At 39.5% G+C, this 19,910-nt stretch overlaps 1 pseudogene; it reads left to right on the top strand.

Moving 5' to 3' along the window:
- The first annotated feature begins 14,518 nt into the window (after nt 1-14,518).
- On the top strand, nt 14,519-14,618 carry LOC149751309 (small nucleolar RNA R71; annotated as a pseudogene).
- The last annotated feature ends 5,292 nt before the right edge of the window (nt 14,619-19,910 follow it).

Here is a 19,910-nt window from a genome sequence, read left to right as displayed (position 1 = left end):
ACATCATGCCATAGGGGAGGGTGAGCCTAGGTCTATCTAGTGGCTCACATAGGTATCTATACATCATCTTGGGAAAGTTGATTGGGGTGTCCTGGAGGATGTAGAACATAAGAGCTAGGTCTCTCTCAGATACAAAATCGAAGCGGCCAGTCTTCGGAAAGAGGGACCTAGAGATGATACTCAAGAGGAGCCGCATCTCAACTGAAAGTGAGCTAGCGGACACCTCATCTAAGGGGGACTGAGGTGGATGTCCTAGAATGGCCGTAAGGGCCTCAGTCCTATCCTCGGGGTGTGTGGGAGCCACCCCTACTTGTGGAAGATGGAGGACCTGAGCAATGATATCCTCCGAAATGAACAATGGGACACCGGCTACCGTGCCCTCGATACCCCCATCGCCCCTATGTACAGTACCGTAGAACTCCCTAACTAGGCCAGGGTATGTGGGGAGATCTAGGGAACAAAAATACTCTAAGCCCTGGGCCCGCAGTCTCTCTCCTATAGTAAAGCCCTCCCGGGAGAGATAGTCGAAATCGACGTATCTTCCGGTGGAGACCGCCTTCCCGGCGCACGGCCTCGAGGGAACCTCCCTCGGCGGGGAACGAGCCGGAGGTTGTGGCCTCGCGGGATCGTTCCGAGCCTTGGAATGCCGCTCGGCACCGGTTGCGGGTTGGGGTCTCTTCCGGACAACGGCTTTACGAGGCATTTTGACCTAGGGAAGAGGAAGGAACCTAAAGAAGCGAGGAAGATGGATGGGAAAAACCTTAAGGTCGGCCGGAGACGCTCTAGGAGTCGGCTCTAGGGCTTGTGAATAGTGGCGGCGGTGAATAGAAGTGTTGAGTAAACGATGAAGTTAGGGTTAAAAAATCGGATCCCGACTGCGAGTCGACTCCTCTGAGTCGCGAGTCGACTCGACCTCGAGTCGACTCCAAAGTATGCGCGAGTCGACTCTCCTTATGCGCCTATTGACCTCGAGTCGACTCTCGACTGAATGCGAGTCGACTCCCCCTCTGCTGCCATCGATCTCGAGTCGACTCCCGTAAATGTGCGAGTCGACTCCCCGTTACGAGCCGACTCTGAAACTTGCTCGAGTCGTCTCGAACTCTGGCACGCACCTAAAAATCATGCTATGTTCGTGCTGAATGAGGGAAAATCACTAAGTTATGATCTGATTTGATGATCATTGTAAAGAAACTCTAAATTAGCCACAATCTAATCATCAAAATCAATGAACTAGTGGAAAATACCACTAGGATGGATCAATCACTCCCAATCCCCTCCTAAGCACACTAAATCTCTCTTCACTTAAGGGTTTTGTAAAAATGTCAGCTAATTGATCATCAGTGCAAACAAATTGAAGTGTCACATCACCATTCAGTACATGATCTCTTATGAAGTGATGTCTTATCTCAATATGTTTAGTTCTTGAATGTTGAATTGAATTTTTAGTTAGATTAATGGCACTTGTATTATCACAATTAATGGGAATTTTATCTTGTTTAATGCCATAATCTTCCAATTGTTGTTTGATCCACAAGATTTGAGCACAACAACTCCCGGCTGCAACATATTCAGCTTCAGCAGTAGATAATGCAACCGAGTTTTGTTTCTTGCTAAACCATGAGATTAAGTTTTCTCCTAGGAATTGACATGACCCGCTGGTGCTTTTTCTATCAAGTTTACATCTAGCAAAGTCTGAATCTGTGTATCCTATTAAGTTTAGGCTAGATTCTTTAGAATACCATAACCCTATATTCTTTGTTCCTATTAGGTATTTAAAGATTCTCTTGACTGCAATTAGATGAGATTCCTTAGGATTAGACTGATATCTAGCACACATGCAAATACTAAACATGATATCAGGTCTACTTGCAGTAAGATACAATAAAGATCCTATCATATTTCTATATAGTTTCTGATCTACAGATTTACCTGATTCATCTTGGTCTAATTTGCATGATGAGCTCATGGGGGTGCTGATTGACTTGTTCCCCTCCATATCAAACTTCTTAAGCATCTCCTTGATGTATTTAGCTTGATTGATGAAGATGCCTTCTTCAGATTGTTTGATTTGAAGCCCGAGGAAATAATTCAGCTCTCCCATCATGCTCATTTCAAATTCACTCTGCATCAAGTCAGCAAATTCTTCGCAGAGGCGATTGTTAGTAGCACCGAAAATAATATCATCAACATAAATCTGCACTAACAACATATCTTTGTTTTTCTTCTTTAGAAACAATGTTGTATCTACATTACCCCTAGAAAACTCATGTTCTAATAGGAATTTGCTAAGCCTCTCATACCATGCTCTAGGTGCTTGTTTCAAACCATAAAGTGCCTTGTTCAATTTATATACATGATTAGGGTATTGATGATTTTCAAAACCAGGAGGTTGTTCTACATATACCTCCTCATTAATATAACCATTTAAGAATGCACTTTTTACATCCATTTGAAATAATTTGAAGTCCTTAGAGCATGCAAATGCTAGTAAAAGTCTAATTGCCTCAAGTCTAGCTACAGGAGCAAAGATTTCATCAAAATCTATACCTTCTTCTTGATTATAACCCTTTGCTACTAGTCTAGCCTTATTCTTTATTACAATTCTATTTTCATCAAGTTTATTTTTATAAATCCATTTGGTACCAATAATTGAATATTCAGTAGGTCTTTCAACTAGATTCCATACTTTGTTTCTAGTAAATTGGTTTAATTCTTCTTGCATTGCATTTATCCAATTTACATCTTTTTCAGCTTCTTCTATGTGTTTGGGCTCAAAATGTGAAACGAAAGCTAGATGATTGTTTAAGTTCCTAAGAGATGCTCTAGTCCTAACAGGTTGAGATGGATTATCTAGAATTAATTTCTTAGGATGCCCGTGAGCAAACCTCCAAGCCTTAGTCAGCCCATGATCCATAATAGCCTCTTGGCTTGATGATGCATTTCCAATTAATTTTTGATTATCATCTTGTAATGTCATCTCATCTATCTTCTCTTCAAGAATTTCACCATCATCATCAAAATTAACTCTCTTGCTAGAAGAGATATCACTAAAATCATCAAAAACAACATGTATGGATTCTTCTATAACTAGGGTTTTTTTATTAAAGATTCTATAGGCTTTACTAGTTGTGGAGTACCCCAAGAATATACCCTCATCAGATTTAGAGTCAAATTTTCCTAGATTATCTTTTCCATTATTATGAACAAAACACCTACATCCAAAAATATGAAAATAGTTCACTTTTGGTTTTCTATTTTTCCAAAGTTCATAAGGTGTTTTCTTTATGATGGGTCTTAATAAAACTCTATTTAATATATGACAAGAAGTTTTGACGGCTTCTCCCCAAAAGTACTTAGGGAGGTTACTTTCACACAACATAGTTCTAGCCATTTTCTCTAGAGTTCTATTTTTCCTCTCCACAACTCCATTTTGTTGTGGTGTCCTAGGTGCAGAAAAATTGTGTGTTATTCCCTTTTTACTACAAAACTCATCAAATAAATGATTTTCAAATTCGGTACCATGGTCACTTCTAATAGCTATTACTGAAGTATCTCTAGCATTTGTTACTTCTTTATGAAATTTCTTGAAAATTGAAAATGCTTGATCCTTATGGCCTAAGAACATGACCCAAGTATATCTAGAATAATCATCTACAATAACTAGACCATATTTATTTCCACCTAGACTTGTGGTTCTAGTTGGTCCGAATAGGTCCATGTGTAGTAGTTCTAGAGGTCTAGAGGTAGAGACACAATTTATAGATTTAAAGGAGTTCCTTGATTGTTTGCCAAATTGACATGCTTCACATATTTTATTCTTTTCAAACTTTAATTTTAGCAAACCTATCACAGAATCTCTTTTAACTAGTTTAGATATGGTGTCCATGCTTGCATGACCTAACTTACGGTGCCATAACCAACTAGCATCATTATCCTTAGTTTCATTAACAACTAAACATGGGTTGTGTTTGGCAAGATCCTCAAGGTCTACAACATACACATTTCCACGTCTTATTCTTTTAAAAACTAAACTATTGTCATTTGAGTTTGTTATGATGCATAGTGATGGTTTAAACATAACATTATAACCACTATCACATAATTGACTAATGCTTAATAAATTATGCTTAAGACCATCAACATATCGAACATTATCAATAAAAGTTAAAGGGGTAATTTGTACTTTACCTATACCAATGATGTGACCTTGGTTATTGTCTCCAAAAGTCACAACACCTCCCTTCTTAGCTTCAAGGGTGAAGAATTGATCCTTGTCACCCGTCATGTGTCTTGAGCAGCCACTATCCAAGTACCAACAATTTTTGTCGACCTTGGCTGCAAGACACTCCTACACAAGCAAATCATATAATCTTAGGTACCCAAGTTTTCTTGGGTCCTTCATGGTTAGTAATGTTGGTTCCTTTTGGAACCCAAACCCTCTTAATTTTTCTTTTAGTTTTCCCTTTCCTATAATTACACACATTTGCTTTATGTCCTAAAGTTCCACAACAAAAGCAGGTTATTTTCTTAGTTTTACTTTCCCCTGCTTTAACAAAGAAGTTACTAAGAAGTTTTTGCTTATGTTTAGGTTTATACCCTAAACCTGCTCTATTGAATACCGCTCGTTGACTATTAAGTATCATATTCAATTTTTCAGAACTATATGTAAATTTTTCAACCAAGGGTTTGTATTTTTCAAGTTCTTTAGTTAGTGTTTGTTTTTCTGCTTTTAGATCATTTAGTTCTTTTGTGAGACTCTCATTTATATGTTTATTGTTTTTGGGTTCTAATGTTTCTTTGTTCAGCCTTTCATTTTCTTTAGTTAAGGTATTATTCTTTTGTATCAAGATTTGGTTACTTGTTTTAAGTTCTGCATTTTCTTTGATAAGAACATCTTTATCCTTAACTAATGAATCATACTTACGGAGATGAGTTTGGTTAGTTACTTTTAGTTCTTTGTTTTTAACGTTTATTGTTTTGTATCCATCCATTAATTCATTGAAAGCATCATATAATTCATCGAAAGTAAAATCTAAATGTGATGCGGATGTTACCTCATTTTCATTGGCCATGAAGCAGAAATTGGCCTTTTTTCCTTGTTCCTCATCCGATGATGATGATGATGTGTCGGAGTCCGATAGGGTGGTGACAAGGGCTTTCTTCTTCTTGTACTTGCTCCCCTTCTTCAGTAAAGGACACTCAGCTCTGATGTGTCCCGGCTTCTTGCACTCATAACATCCAATCCCCTCATTTTTCCTTTCCTTACCTTTATCCTTTCGATAGAAATTTGAGGGGCCTCTCCTTTGATGAAAGGACTTCTTTTGGTTGATGAATCTTCTGAACTTACGTACGAGAAGAGCCTCATCATCCTCTCCCTCGTGATCTTCTTCTTCACTGCTGCTACTGCAAGACAAGTCTTTGTTAGATGATGTAGATTTGAGAGCTATTACCTTTTTCTTATGGGAGGACTCTTCTTCGCTGTGTTGCTTCATTGTTAGCTCGTGCGTCATTAGGGATCCAAGAAGCTCCTCAAGTGGTAGCTTGTTCAAGTCCTTGGCTTCTTGGATTGCCGTCACCTTGGCTTCCCATGACCTTGGTAGACAGCGAAGAATCTTCCTGACAAGATCACTGTTAGTATAGTTTTTGCCAAGGCTTTTTAGGCCATTGACAATGTCAGTAAATCTAGTGAACATGCAAGTGATTGTTTCATTAGAATCTATCTTAAATAGTTCATACTTATGAACCAATATGTTTATTTTGGATTCTTTGACTTGATTCGTGCCCTCATGGGTTACTTCAAGTCTATCCCAAATCTCTTTTGCAGAATTGCAAGTAGAGACTCTATTGAATTCATTCCTATCTAATGCACAGTAAAGCACATTCATTGCTTTGGAATTGAGTTGTGCCTTTCTCATGTCATGGTCATCCCAATCCTTTTCGAGTTTGGGTACAGTGACACCCTCTACATAGATGGATGGGATGTATGGTCCATTTACTACAATGGTCCACATCTCATAGTCTTGGGCTTGGATAAATATTCTCATCCTAGCCTTCCAATATGAGTAGTCGGATCCATTAAAGAATGGGGGTCTTTGGATGGACTGACCCTCAATGTGGGAAGATCCAAATGGGGTTGTCATTTTGATCTTTTACTCTTAGGGTAGAAGAGTTTAGGCTCTGATACCACTTGTTGCCCAGATAGACAACCCAAGAGGGGGGGTGAATTGGGTTTTAAAATAATTTTGCAATTAAAACGTTTGAGGATGACTAATTAATACTTTTGCAAGATGATTAATTAGTTGCTATGTGCTGTGAGTGAAATGAGAGTGAGAGAGAGAGACACAAGCAATCACAAACACAATGTTTATAATGGTTCGGAGCTAACCCTTGCTCCTACGTCCACTCCCCAAGTCTCACTTGGGAATTCACTATAATCCCTTGGATTACAGCCGGTTGTTTTACAAGCTCACAACCCAACTTGTTGTTTTACGAGCTCACAACGAACTCGGTCGGTTTTCCCAGGCTCACCGACTAGAACCACCCCGATTGTTTTTCCGGGATCACAATCAAACCCTTACACGTTGGTTTTACCCTCGGCTCACTGATGCAAAAATAAAATTGTTCTCCCAAGTGCAGGAGAATCGCACAAGTAGTAAATTCTCGGAAGTCCGAGGTCGAATCCTCAGAAAACGGAATATATAAGAGATTATTTAATATAATTTTAGATTAATTAATTCAATAAATTTGTGGATTAAAATTATGTTTTGATTTTCAGAAATTAAAAGCAGAGAATAATAGATCAATAAACTAAGTTCAATCAAATAGAAATGGTTCGGGATCCGGAATCCCCCTTGACAATATTGCGTTCAAGAAATAAACTTGGTAATTCTCGATCAAGGATCAAATAAATAAAATACTTCCAATCATGAAATATATCTTTTGAATACATGAACTCAATGTCTAAGCATTCATCGTGCCAGTTATGTCTACGACAAATCAAATATCAGAGCAATCCATGCATCAATAAATATAAAACATGATGAATCTATCTAATAAAAAAAAAAATGAGAGAATCAGAACATATGAAAAGATGTAAATCCATTAAAACCAAAGTTCAGAGTTTACTTCAAGAAAGTAACAAGTCAAGGGTTCTCCCATCACCCTTCACCGAAGGATTCAGCCCTCCATTAAAACATTAGCCCCTCCCTCCTTTTTTTTTTCTTTTCTTTTCGGAAGAACAGGACATCCCCTGTTTCTTCCTCCTCTCTTTTTTTTTCTTTCAAAATGCTAGGGTCGGCTCCTCTGTTTTCCTTCCCGAATGAACTCCCCTCTTCCCAGCCGAGAGAGTCCTCTTTATTGCTGCGATAGGTCCCTGATCCCACGGGATGCTGGCTCCGGAGGGATCGGACGCGTGGAGAGCGGACGCTTGCGGGATCTGGGAGGAGCTGGATTTGTGCTGTGGATGCGGGATCTTCGCGGAAGATTTGCACGCGGACGGCTGGGAGGAAGAGGTGTGGACGCGGGGACCTAATCACCGAAGCTGGGATCTCGGGAGATTCGGGATGATTCGTCGGACGGGATCATGGAAGAATGCTTCGCGGGAGGTTGCGGACGGGGCGTGATCACGGATGCTGAAATCACGGGCTTAGAAGCTGGTTCTTTGCTGGGGGCTGAGATGTGGATGCAAGCTTGGGAGATTCTCGAACGTGGACGGCTGGGTGGATCGCGATCGCTTGCTTAATCCGGAAGAGGTGGACTGCGAGGAAGACGGAGGCTGAATCTTGGGAGATTCTGGTTCACGGACGTGGCATGCTGGGAATTGCACGGACACAATCTGAGGGGGTTGATCACGGACGCTGGGAGTGACGGCTGGGATGAACTCCAAAAGCCTTTGAAATGGGGGAAAGAAGATAATGCTCATTTCTTCCACGCAGACGGAGACGTTGAATAGATGCCGGCTTGCAGAAGACTGAAGCTGCGACGAAGTAGACAGCTGAACTTGACCTCCTCCTAGTGTGCAACTGGGGTCGACCCATGCGGTTGGCTGGTCACCTATAGTGATGCATCTTTTTGAACCCAATGTGCATTTTAGCTTTGATTTCCGATCACCTGCACCTCACAAAAATATAATATTAATGCGGCAATTTTATCATTATTTGTTAGCAATAATACTAATTTAAGTGATGTATAGATCACACTTTTGTGCTCTCATCACACCCCCCAACTAGCTTATTGCTAGTCTCTAGCAATTAATGAGCAGATAATAGAATGAGAGTGCAAAAGGTATGGTTTAACCTATGACTTTTTATTGAAGCTGAAGATATAAAACTAAGATATGTACTCACTTTCGTAGGAATCACGATTGCACTTAGCACGTGCAACAAGCCGTTAAACCCCTAGGTTACCCTAGTGGACGAATGTTGTCTCGTGAGGATTTTCAGAGATGTTACCCACAAACATCATGAATTATATGACATGAGATTCTAATAAAAATATGAAATAAATCTTAAGCTAATACACATGTAATTAATTGATATATATTTTCAAGCATGGCAACTGTCAAGGCAAGGAAATATGAAAATGTAGTGTGCATAAAATAGCATGACTTTCTCAGAGTACTAATACCTCCACCACAACAGGGTACGGCCTGAGTTTTAGGTGCACTACTCAAGTTCACAAGTATTTTCTACAATTTGTTAGAACCTGATCCATCAAATTTTCAGAATATCACATGTCGTCTAAATTTGTCTAGAATGGTTCGCATGTAAAGAAAGAGCTATCAATCTCAACTAAACAACCCGGGTACACAGAGGTCCAATACAATGGAGTCAAACCAGCCATTACCACATGTCACTAGGTTCAGCCTAACCAACTCATTCATGCTTATTTTTATTTCAATTTTTTTTTTTTTTCAATACACATGACAACTACAACTATCCAACCCCATTAGGCTCTAGTAAGGTTCATGTAGCGAGCTTTCAGCCAATGACCCCCGATCTAGTTGGCTCAAGACATTAGGTGAAACACCCCTCGGGCTTAATTACTCGAACCAAACTACGCCACGAGGCCAGACTTGTCATCATAAGGATTTTTTTTTTTTTTATGCAAGAAAAGAGATGGTAGACTGAACCATATAGATATTTTTATTATATATGTGACTGTATTGTGACTATAGGTCAACCAAGGTCGGATCATAAGGCACCTAAATAATCTAGTCGGGATATTCAACTTCTATTTTTATATGAAAACCAAATCATGAACCTTATAGTACAAACAAGGACACTCATACTTCTTTTACGGATAAGGCTAACAAAAATGCAGTTAACAAATATGAACTCCTGAGGCCTTCCTATTGTCATTAAGTACACGTGTGGGGATCTAATAATAGGTCTCTGATCAGTCATAGTATGCATGTGTTCCTTGCCTTAATAGTTGCACAAACTCAATATGAAAATACATGTGCATTTGCTCAGAAAAGAAAGCAATAGAATAAATCAAATGCAAAAACAAGTTTTTTTTTTTTTTTATCAAAATATTTTCCTCCCCCCAACTTAAACATTGCATTGTCCTCAATGTAAAAAAAAAGAATGCAAGAAAATTATATATTGGAGACAACAGAGAAAATAATAGAGAGAAGAAAAATACCTTGAGCTGTTGATTTCCAGAAAAGAAGAACTACAAAATAAGAAGAAAACTAGAAATAAAAGAAAAAAAATTAATTCTAACTAATATACACATACCTTGGCCGTCATGCTCAGTCATAAGAAGGCTCCTCCAAGGAAAAGGAGTCCTCTTCATCTGCAAAATTCTCAAGAAAAGGTTTTAATCTTTGTCCATTTACCTTAAAAATTGTGCCATCCTGTGGATTTTCAATTTCAACTGCCCCATGTGGAAAAACAGTTTTTATAATGAAAGGACCTGTCCATCTTGATCGTAACTTTTCAGGAAACAGATGTAAGCGGGAGTCATAACAAAGAACTTTTTGTGCAGGTTCAAAAGATTTTCTTAGAATTGATTTATCATGTCTAATTTTCATTCGTTCTTTACAGAGTCTAGCATTGTCATACGCATCCCGACGAATTTCATTCAATTCACTTAATTGTAATTTTCTAGCGAAACCAGCATCTGACAGTTCAAAGTTTAATTTTCTAATGGCCCAATACGATTTATGCTCTATTTCAACAGGTAGATGACATGCTTTTCCATAGACTAGCCGATACGGGGACATACCAAGAATAGTTTTATAAGCAGTACGGTAAGCCCACAATGCGTCAGAAAGTTTTAAAGACCAATCTTTGCGTGATGGATTTACCGTTTTCTCTAAAATTCGTTTAATCTCCCGATTAGCTAACTCAACTTGGCCACTAGTCTGCGGGTGATAAGGAGTTACAATTCTATGAGTGATACCGTACTTTCGTAACAGGATCTCAAAAGACTTATTACAGAAATGTTTTCCCCCATCACTAATTATAACCTTGGGCATCCCAAATCTAGAAAATATGTTTTCTTTAAGAAATTTTAAAACTGGTTTGTGGTCATTTGTTCGACAAGGCACAGCTTCTACCCATTTGGACACATACTCAACACCAACCAAAATGTACTCATATCCAAAAGACGGTGGGAATGGGCCCATGAAATTGATGCCCCACATGTCAAAAATTTCAATAGCAGTAATGGGCTGAAGAGGCATCATTTGCCTACGAGTTAGACTTCCAACACGTTGACATGGGTCACATGTCCTACAGAACTCGTGGGCATCTTTAAATAGTGTAGGCCAATAAAAACCACATTGCAACACCTTAGCTGCCGTTTTCTTAGATGCAAAGTGTCCTCCGCAAGCATTGGCATGACAGAAAGAGAGTACACTTTGTATCTCATGATCCGGAATGCATCTTCTAAAGATTTGATCATTGCAATACTTGAACAAATAAGGGGCATCATAATAATAACTCCTTACTTCACGCAAGAAATTATTCTTATCATTCGATCCCCAATGCTCCGGCATCCGGTTCGTGACAAGAAAGTTTACAATATCAGCATACCATAGCATAGTAGAAAGTGCAAACAATTGCTCTTCAGGGAACGAGTCCTTGATGGGCAACTGTGGCACCAAATCATGAACAACTAGCCGTGATAAATGGTCAGCAACCACATTCTCTACTCCCTTTTTATCTTTGATAGTGATGTCAAATTCTTGGAGTAGAAGTATCCATCGTATTAAGCGTGGTTTAGCCTCTTTCTTATCCAGTAAATATTTTAGCGCTGCATGATCCATAAAGATAACAATAGGAGCACCAAGGATATAAGAGCGAAATTTGTCTAATGCAAATACTACTGCAAGCAATTCCTTTTCGGTGGTGGTGTAATTCATTTGAGCATCATTTAAAGTTTTGTTTGCATAGTAAATGACATATGGCTTATTATCCTTGCGTTGTCCTAGGACAGCTCCTATCGCATAGTCACTAGCATCGCACATGATCTCAAAAGGTAATGACCAATCGGGTGGTCGCACGATGGGTGCAGTGCTAAGCATAGACTTCAACTTTTCGAATGCCTCTTGACAGGTTTCAGTCCAATTGAACGGTGTATCAAGGGATAGGAGGTTACATAATGGTCGAGCTATGACACTAAAGTCCTTGATGAACCTCCTATAAAATCCAGCATGACCCAAAAATGATCTAACATCTCTAACCGTCTTGGGTGCAGGTAGCTTGGCGATTAGGTCAATCTTAGCTCTATCAACTTCCATGCCCTTCGATGAAACAATATGTCCTAGGACAATTCCCTTTGGCACCATGAAGTGGCATTTCTCCCAATTCAGTATCAAATTCTTTTCCATGCATCGAGCTAAGACTGCTTGTAAATGTAATAAACAATCATCAAAAGAATCGCCAAAAATAGAGAAATCATCCATAAACACTTCTAAAAATTTCTCGTTCATTTCTTCAAAAATGCTAAGCATACACCTTTGGAATGTTGCAGGTGCATTACACAACCCGAATGGCATCCGACGGAAAGCGAATGTGCCAAAAGGACAAGTGAAGGTAGTCTTCTCTTGATCCTCAGGTGAAATTTCGATTTGGTAGTACCCGAAATAGCCATCGAGAAAACAATAGAATTTGTGTCCTGCAACTCTTTCCAAAACTTGGTCTAGGAAGGGTAGGGGAAAGTGATCTTTCCTAGTGACCAAATTCAATTTTCGGTAGTCAACACACATGCGCCAACTCGTCGGAACACGAGTTGGAACTAGTTCACCCTGATCATTTTTGACTACCGTCAGACCTGCTTTCTTGGGCACGACTTGAGTAGGACTCACCCACTTGCTATCGAAAATTGGGTAAATAATACCCACGTCAAGCAACTTGAGGACTTCTGCTTTAACCACATCTCTCATCGTAGGATTCAACCTGCGTTGCATTTGCCTTGTGGTTTTGGCATTGTCCTCCAAATATATCCGGTGCGTGCAAATTAAAGGGCTAATCCCCTTCAAGTCAGCAATAGACCATCCTAAAGCTCCCTTATGATTCTTTAGAACCCAAGTAATTTTCTTTCTTGGGCATGATCCAGATCAGATGAGATGATTATAGGAAAAGTGTCCTCGGATCCAAGAAAGGCATACTTGAGTTCCTTCGGTAAAGGTTTCAACTCGAGCTTAGGTGTTTGTTCATGGGATGGTACTATCTTTGCTTTTCGAGGTGGCAACTGTTCAAATTCCTCTATTCGCGGTCTCCACCCATTGACCATCATAACATCCGAATTATCTAAATCAGGTGGGACCACATCATTAGCAGTACCTTCAGAACACCAATCTATCAAACCATTGTCGGCCGATTCAGTAAATGTTTCTTTTAACAAATATTCTTCCGCAATGGTTTCAACCCATTCAACTTCTTTACTTTCTTCATGATCACTGGGTTGTTTACCTATACTAAAGACGTTCAGTTCCAAGGTCATATTGCCAAAAGAAAGCTTCATGACACCATTCCTACAATTGATCAATGCATTAGAAGTTGCAAGGAATGGACGTCCTAAGATGACCGGAATCTGAGATGGTGAATTGGAAGCCGGATGTGTGTCCAGTACGATAAAATCAACAGGAAAATAGAACTTGTCTACTTGGACCAACACATCTTCGATAATCCCTCTAGGGACTTTCACTGACCTGTCAGCTAGTTGTAAGGTCACAGTTGTTGGCTTCAACTCACCCAAACCGAGTTGCTCATATACCGTATATGGCAACAAGTTCACACTCGCTCCTAAATCTAGCAATACTCGCTCAATCTTAAAATTGCCAATGATGCATGAGATAGTTGGGCAACCTGGATCCTTATATTTAGGAAGAATGTTATGCTGTAAAATTGCACTCACATTTTCAGCCAGAAATGCCTTCTTCTTGATATTTAAACGACGCTTGACAGTGCACAAATCTTTTAAAAATTTTGCATAGGAAGGCACTTGTTTGATTGCATCAAGAAGAGGTACATTGATTTTTACTTGCTTAAAAAGCTCAAGAATTTCAGAGTTTGGTTCAAGCTTTTGTAAGGGCTTTAATCTTTGTGGAAATGGTGCAGGAAAAGGACATTCAATTTTTTCAGTAGATGTTGGTGCTTCGGTTTCTTTATTATCCTTTTCTTTTGTCTTGGGAGGGTCAGAATCAGGTATGACTTGTGTTTGTTCTGGAACTGGTCGGTCAATAATCTTTCCACTTCGCAAAGTTATTATACTCTTTGCTTGTTCTTTATGCAAAGTTGATGATGATGCATTGCTACTGCCATAGACTTGAGGATTAGGTTGTGGTTGAGCTGGTAGCTTACCTTTCTCTTGAGCACTTAAAGCAGTGGTCAGCGTTGTCAGTTGATTTCTTAATTCATCATTGATTTTAGCTTGACCTTGCATGAAAGATTGCAAAGTTTCTTCGAGACTGGATTTTTGAGGGGGTGCGTGTATATAATTAGGTTGCGGAGGTGGAGGAGTTGGGTTATATACTTGTTGAGATTGGTCATTCCTCCACCTGAAATTTGGATGGTTCTTCCATCCAGGGTTGTAAGTACCCGAAAAAGGATTATTGAAAGATTTTTGATAGGTATTCATAACATTGGCCTGATCGTGCAAGACTTCCTTGAATGCGGGTATTGTGGGGCAATCAGTGATGAGATGGCCAGGCATCTCGCAAATCCTACAACACTCGCTGTTATGTTCTACGATTTTGACGGGTTCAATCCTTCTAAGTTCAATTTCCTCTACCTTCCTAGTAAGGGCTGCCATTTTAGCCTGAATATCATCCTGAGTACTAAGGTTGTAAAGGCCCCCGTGTGGAGTGCTAGTAGGCTTAGGCAAATGTTTATTCACTCTATCCCCTGTATCCCATAATTATGCAGTCTCTGCGAGAGAGTCTAAATAGTCCCATGCCTCATCGGGTTGCTTTTCCAGAAATAGACCATTGCACATAGTCTCTATAAATTGTTTCAACTGTGGAGACAACCCTTCGTAAAAGAAACTAATGGTTCTCCATGTTTCAAACCCATGATGAGGACAAGAGAGAAGCAAATCTTTAAATCTCTCCCAGCATTCATAAAATGTTTCATGGTCTTTTTGTTGGAAGTTACTAATGTGTCGTTTTAAAAAGTTAGTCCTTTGTGCGGGAAAGAATTTTTTCAAGAATTCTCTTTGCATATCATGCCATGTTCCTAGCGATCTAGGTCTTAAGGAGTTCAGCCATGTTTTGGCTTTATCCTTTAAGGAAAAAGGGAACAAGGTCAATTTAAGGACATCTTCCGATACATTTGGCACTCTAAATGTGATGCTAATTTCCTCAAAATCCTTAAGGTGAAGATAAGGGTTCTCAGATTCCATTCCATGATACTTGGGCAGCAATTGAATTACTCCTGGTTTGATTTCAAAGTGTCCTACATTTTCAGGAATAATCATGCATGAAGGTTGACTAGTCCTAGTGGGATGTAAGTATTGTCGAAGTGTCATAACTGGGGGTCTACCTTCATCACCATGGTGACTTTCTACATCATCAGGAAAATTTGCCATCTCACAAGGTGTGAGATAATGCGAAGGAATTTCAAGGATATGTCCTAAGGGTTGATCTAAAGTTGTACGACTTAATCGACCGGTGTCGTCCCTATCCCAACCTAGCATACAAAATTTAATTAATTTAATTTTTTTTATATTTTTTTTTAAAAAAAATAAATATAAATGTAAGTACCAACTGAAGATAACCTAAAACTACACCCTAAGACAAAAATCTATTCACAATCAAACATGCAACTAAACATTACACCTCAATTTCTAATGTTTTTCCTAAATTTCTAGACAGCTCCTAACTGGTTTGAAGAGGGCACCTAAGCCTCCAATCCGGTCTAATGAACCGAGTTGACCAGGTAAGCTCCCAGGTAAGTGGAGGGGTCACGATGCGTTCGCAAAGGTCCCACTTAAAACCCACTTGCCTCGAACAGATGAACTGTCTCCCTTATAGGGACAAAGCTTGCCTAGACATCAACTAAGCCACAGAGCGAAATTGGTGCAACTTTCGGTGGTCTTCGTCCTATTGAGCTCGAATGTCCTTAGGGGCCAACGTCTAGTTGATTTTAATTAAGCTTAGAATATTTATGCAATGGGGTGATTTTTGGGCTAAGGACGAGTGATGAAATCCCGACCTTATCTTTTTAAATAGGTTCAGCCCTTAGAATATTTTATGCTGATGCCTTATACTATATGCAACAATCAAGAGATTTTTTTTTTTAATATTTTATGACATGACATTAAATTTCATTGAATAGGTGATCAAGCAAATTATTTATTTTTTTAAATTTTATGAATTGAAGTTTGAAATTTGAATTCTGAAATTTGAAATTTGAAATTTTAGGTTTTTCTTTTTTTTTTAAATTTTCAATTAGCAACAAGGGTTAATGAGATATGTTAACAATAAAATTCTGATTCAAAACAATTAAATGCAGAAAATTCAAAACAGACAGCAGCAAGTTTTCGTATTAATCTGATAGTCTTAAAAGTTTCAGAATGTCAAGCAGACCGTTCAGATGAAAGAAACACAGGTCCTGCAGCTGACGACCAAATTTGAGTTCAATCAGACGGTTAATTTCTTTGATATCAGAGTTTGATGCAGACTGTGCAGGGAATTAAAAAAAACAGCAGTAAAGAATTTTTTTTTTTTTTCGAAAGAAAAAGACTAACTACTAAAGTAAAAATTAAATCTAAAATTATACTAATAAATCAGCCGTTCTCCGGCAACGGCGCCAAAAACTTGATGCAAAAATAAAATTGTTCTCCCAAGTGTAGGAGAATCGCACAAGTAGTAAATTCTCGGAAGTCCGAGGTCGAATCCTCAGGGAACGGAATATATAAGAGATTATTTAATATAATTTTAGATTAATTAATTCAATAAATTTGTGGATTAAAATTATGTTTTGATTTTCAAAAATTAAAAGCAGAGAATAATAGATCAATAAACTAAGTTCAATCTGTTCGTCCTTTCCTGTCTAACTAAAAATATGCTAGATAGATCGTTGTTAGAACCGACGAACAAAAGTTATATTTAATTTTACTCTTACCTTTCCTACTCGAAGAATAGCGGTTGTAAGAGGTCGATCCACAGAGAGGCGATTGGAGTTGCATAAAAATCAGAACGTTCACTCGGATTTGAAATCGATTTTTGAATGATTAAAGAAAAACATTATTTTGAGGATGTTGATGGATTCTCTAGTCTACCGGAGAATGTTTTTTTATTGAAATTAACTAAAAGGTAGGTATTTAAATTCGAAAAGCATTTATATATTTAACTAATCAAAGAAAAGCTTTAGCATAAATTAAAATGGATGAAAATAAGAAGATTGAAGTGAACACAATTTGCAGAAAGGAAGATTTAATGTATTGCATAAAAAGAACAATTAAAAGATTTCATAAACAGAAATTAACTTGAATCTAGAACAGGGATTGCATGAAAGAAAATTGATGGATTTCATAAAAGGAAAAACTGATTACAAATAAAAATGGAGATTAGAGGCCTAATACTCCTTCTATTTTGCAAATCAAATAAAGAAAGAAAAATAAAAACAAATTACTTCTCTTTTCCCCCCCTCTCTCTCTCTCTCTCTCATGGTGGAACATAAAATACTAATTTCCCTTTTTTTTTTCTTTCTTCCCAAAAGAACAGAGCATCCCCTGTTCTTTTCTTTCTCTCTTCTCTCCCAAGCCGATGGCCTCCCTCCTTCCTGGTTCTTAGCCTCCACCGAGCACTCCCCCCTCCTCCCTCTCTGTTTCCTCCCCTTCTTATAGATCACCCGAGCCTGGAATGGAAGAGAAACGGGCGCGGGATCAACGGGCGGAAGTAGAGGCGGAGGTTGGGGTCTTGATGATCCATGGAGCTCGCACGCGGCTGAAGAAGCTTGAGGAGGATTTGGAGGGAGGGATCGGTGGAAGGAGCCAATCACGGCCGTGGTGGATGATCTGAATCATGGAGGATTTGATGCATGCGGAAGGTGGGGACGCTGCGGGATGGATGCGGAGCGGGCGTGGGATGATGGCCGCTGGAATTCCGGACTGAATCATGGGAGGAATCGCGGAGGAGGAAGAAGGCAGACGGGCTCTTGGCTGGGAATCCGGAAGAGGGTGGAGCTTGCTTTGATGTGGATGAAGCGGACGGGCATGGGATGATCCGTGGAAGATGGACGGCCTGGCACGTTGGGGACGCGGGCGTTGGAGGCTGGGATTTCGGGATGCTGTGAGGAGGCGATGATGGCGTGATCCATGGACGATGATTCGGAAAGGAAGCCGGGATCATTTGGAGGTTGCCGCGGGATCATGGTGTTGAAGACAGGAGGCGTTCACGGCTTGGATCCTGGCTGGAGCTGGGATTACGGCTTGAAATCGGAAGGAAGATGAATACGGACGGGATCTTGGGCTGCTTCACAGGCTGAGATCATGGCTTCGGAGTGGAGGCTGAGATCACAGGGACGTTGATCACGGAAGAGGGCGCTGGGAGCGAGCAATCTTGGGATGCATCACCGGCTTCAAAGGAGGCGGACTCGGACGCGGCTCTGTTGGAAGGCTGAGACGCTGGATCCTTATCACGGGATGAAGGTTGAGTATTGATCGCACGGACCGCGGGATAATGGCGTTGAAGACGGGATCGCTGGGATGGATGCCACGGCTGTGAAGGAAGGTGGGGACGCGCGGATGCTTCACATGCGTGGGAGCGTGGGAGCTTGATCCGATCATGAGATGGACGGCTGTGATGACGGCGTGATCCGTGGGATGCTAGGAGGACTCGTTGACGATGCGGACGGAGTGGATTTATTTGGGATGTTGATGATTGGCTGGGCAGATGGCCGAGAAGGAAATGATCGCAGGGCCTTGATGCGGGACTGATTTGGTAGGTGACCTGATGGACGGCACAGGATTTCATGCTTGCATGGCAGCTGGGGAATTTGTTGAGCTCGAGCTGCCGGGCATTGGGCTCAAACACAATGTTATTGGGTCTCTTGGACTCCTTGCACTCAAACACAAATACAATGTTAATTAATTAATTTTATCATTAAAAATTAACTATAATACTAATTAAGGTGGTACGATGATTGCACTTTTGTGCTCTCATCACACCCCCCAACTAGCTTATTGCTAGTCTCTAGCAATTTAGTGCGAAAATGATAAGAGTGCAAAAGTGTTATTTATTATATAAATATACTAAGATAAATACTCACTTTCGTAGAGCATTACGATTGCACTTAGCACGTGCAACAAGCCGTTAAACCCCTAGGTTATCCTAGTGGACGAGTGTTGTCTCGTGAGGGTTTGCAAAGAAGTTACCCACAAACTTCATTAGTCAGAAATTTCCAAATTTTAACTCGAAATTTGAACAAGTATTACTGTATGAAACTAGAATTGCAAGGACAATAGAGACTTGTTGTTATCATATTTAAACAGACTCTAACTCAAGTTTTATTACACCCCATCTATCTGCTAACAAGTCAAGAATGTAGTGAGGTGCAAGATAGTATCATATAAATGAGTGGCTTTTACTTACTTCCAACATGATTACTCCATTTTTCAAGACTTTCTAGAGTTAAATGGTAATGAACACCCCGGATTTATTTATTCATTTTTTTTTTCTTTCAGACTGAATGCTAAGAAGAATGACTTGTGCAATATCGAGCCTTATTAAGCTTTCTAGCTAACCCATGTAGCGAGTGTTAGGCCAATGACTCCCGATCCAGATGGCTCAGGGCACTAGGTGTAGAGACACCCTAACAGGCTTAATAACTCAAGTTAACTAGGCTTCAAGGCCAAATTAGTCACTCAGAGTTTAATCTCAATGTCCTCACCTTTTTACGCGAACACTCGCTGCTTGCCAGGCAGGAGGCCCGGTTACTCAGTGAGGAGACTTAAATTAAACTCATTATTTTATTTTATCTCTTCTTTTTTTTTTCTTTTTTTCTCTTTTTTTTTTGTTAGGTTAGGGTGTTCATCACACATATAACTCTAAATTATCCCGAAGATTAAAAGTATTCATATTAGTCGTAAGTTTACATACCCCACTATTCATGTGCTTATGTGTAGGTGCTAACTCATCTTGTATCATGTTAGCAGAAGATAGGTGGGACGACAACTCAAGCTAAAACTGCTATCATATTCCTTAACTCAAAGCTATTGTCAAAGCAATTCCTACTTTATACAGCCAAAAAGATTAGATTTTGAGTTAAAAATTTGAAATCCTCTTTTTTTTATTTATTTTTTTTTAATTTTAATATATTTTTTTTTAATTGCATCAAAAATATTCTCTCCCCCACACCTAAATCTAACATTGTCCTCAATGTGAAAGAAAATTTAAAACAGTAATAGGATAGAGGAGAAGTTACCTGATATGGGTAGGTAAAGTGACAATAGGG

This window comes from Phoenix dactylifera, chromosome 14 (genome assembly GCF_051530095.1).
Source record: "Phoenix dactylifera cultivar Ajwa chromosome 14, Ajwa_hap1_PhDact_Kaust_v1.1, whole genome shotgun sequence".
Lineage (NCBI taxonomy): Eukaryota > Viridiplantae > Streptophyta > Magnoliopsida > Arecales > Arecaceae > Phoenix > Phoenix dactylifera.
Note: the sequence above shows the minus strand (reverse complement) of the source record. Positions and strands in the feature narration are given on the sequence as shown.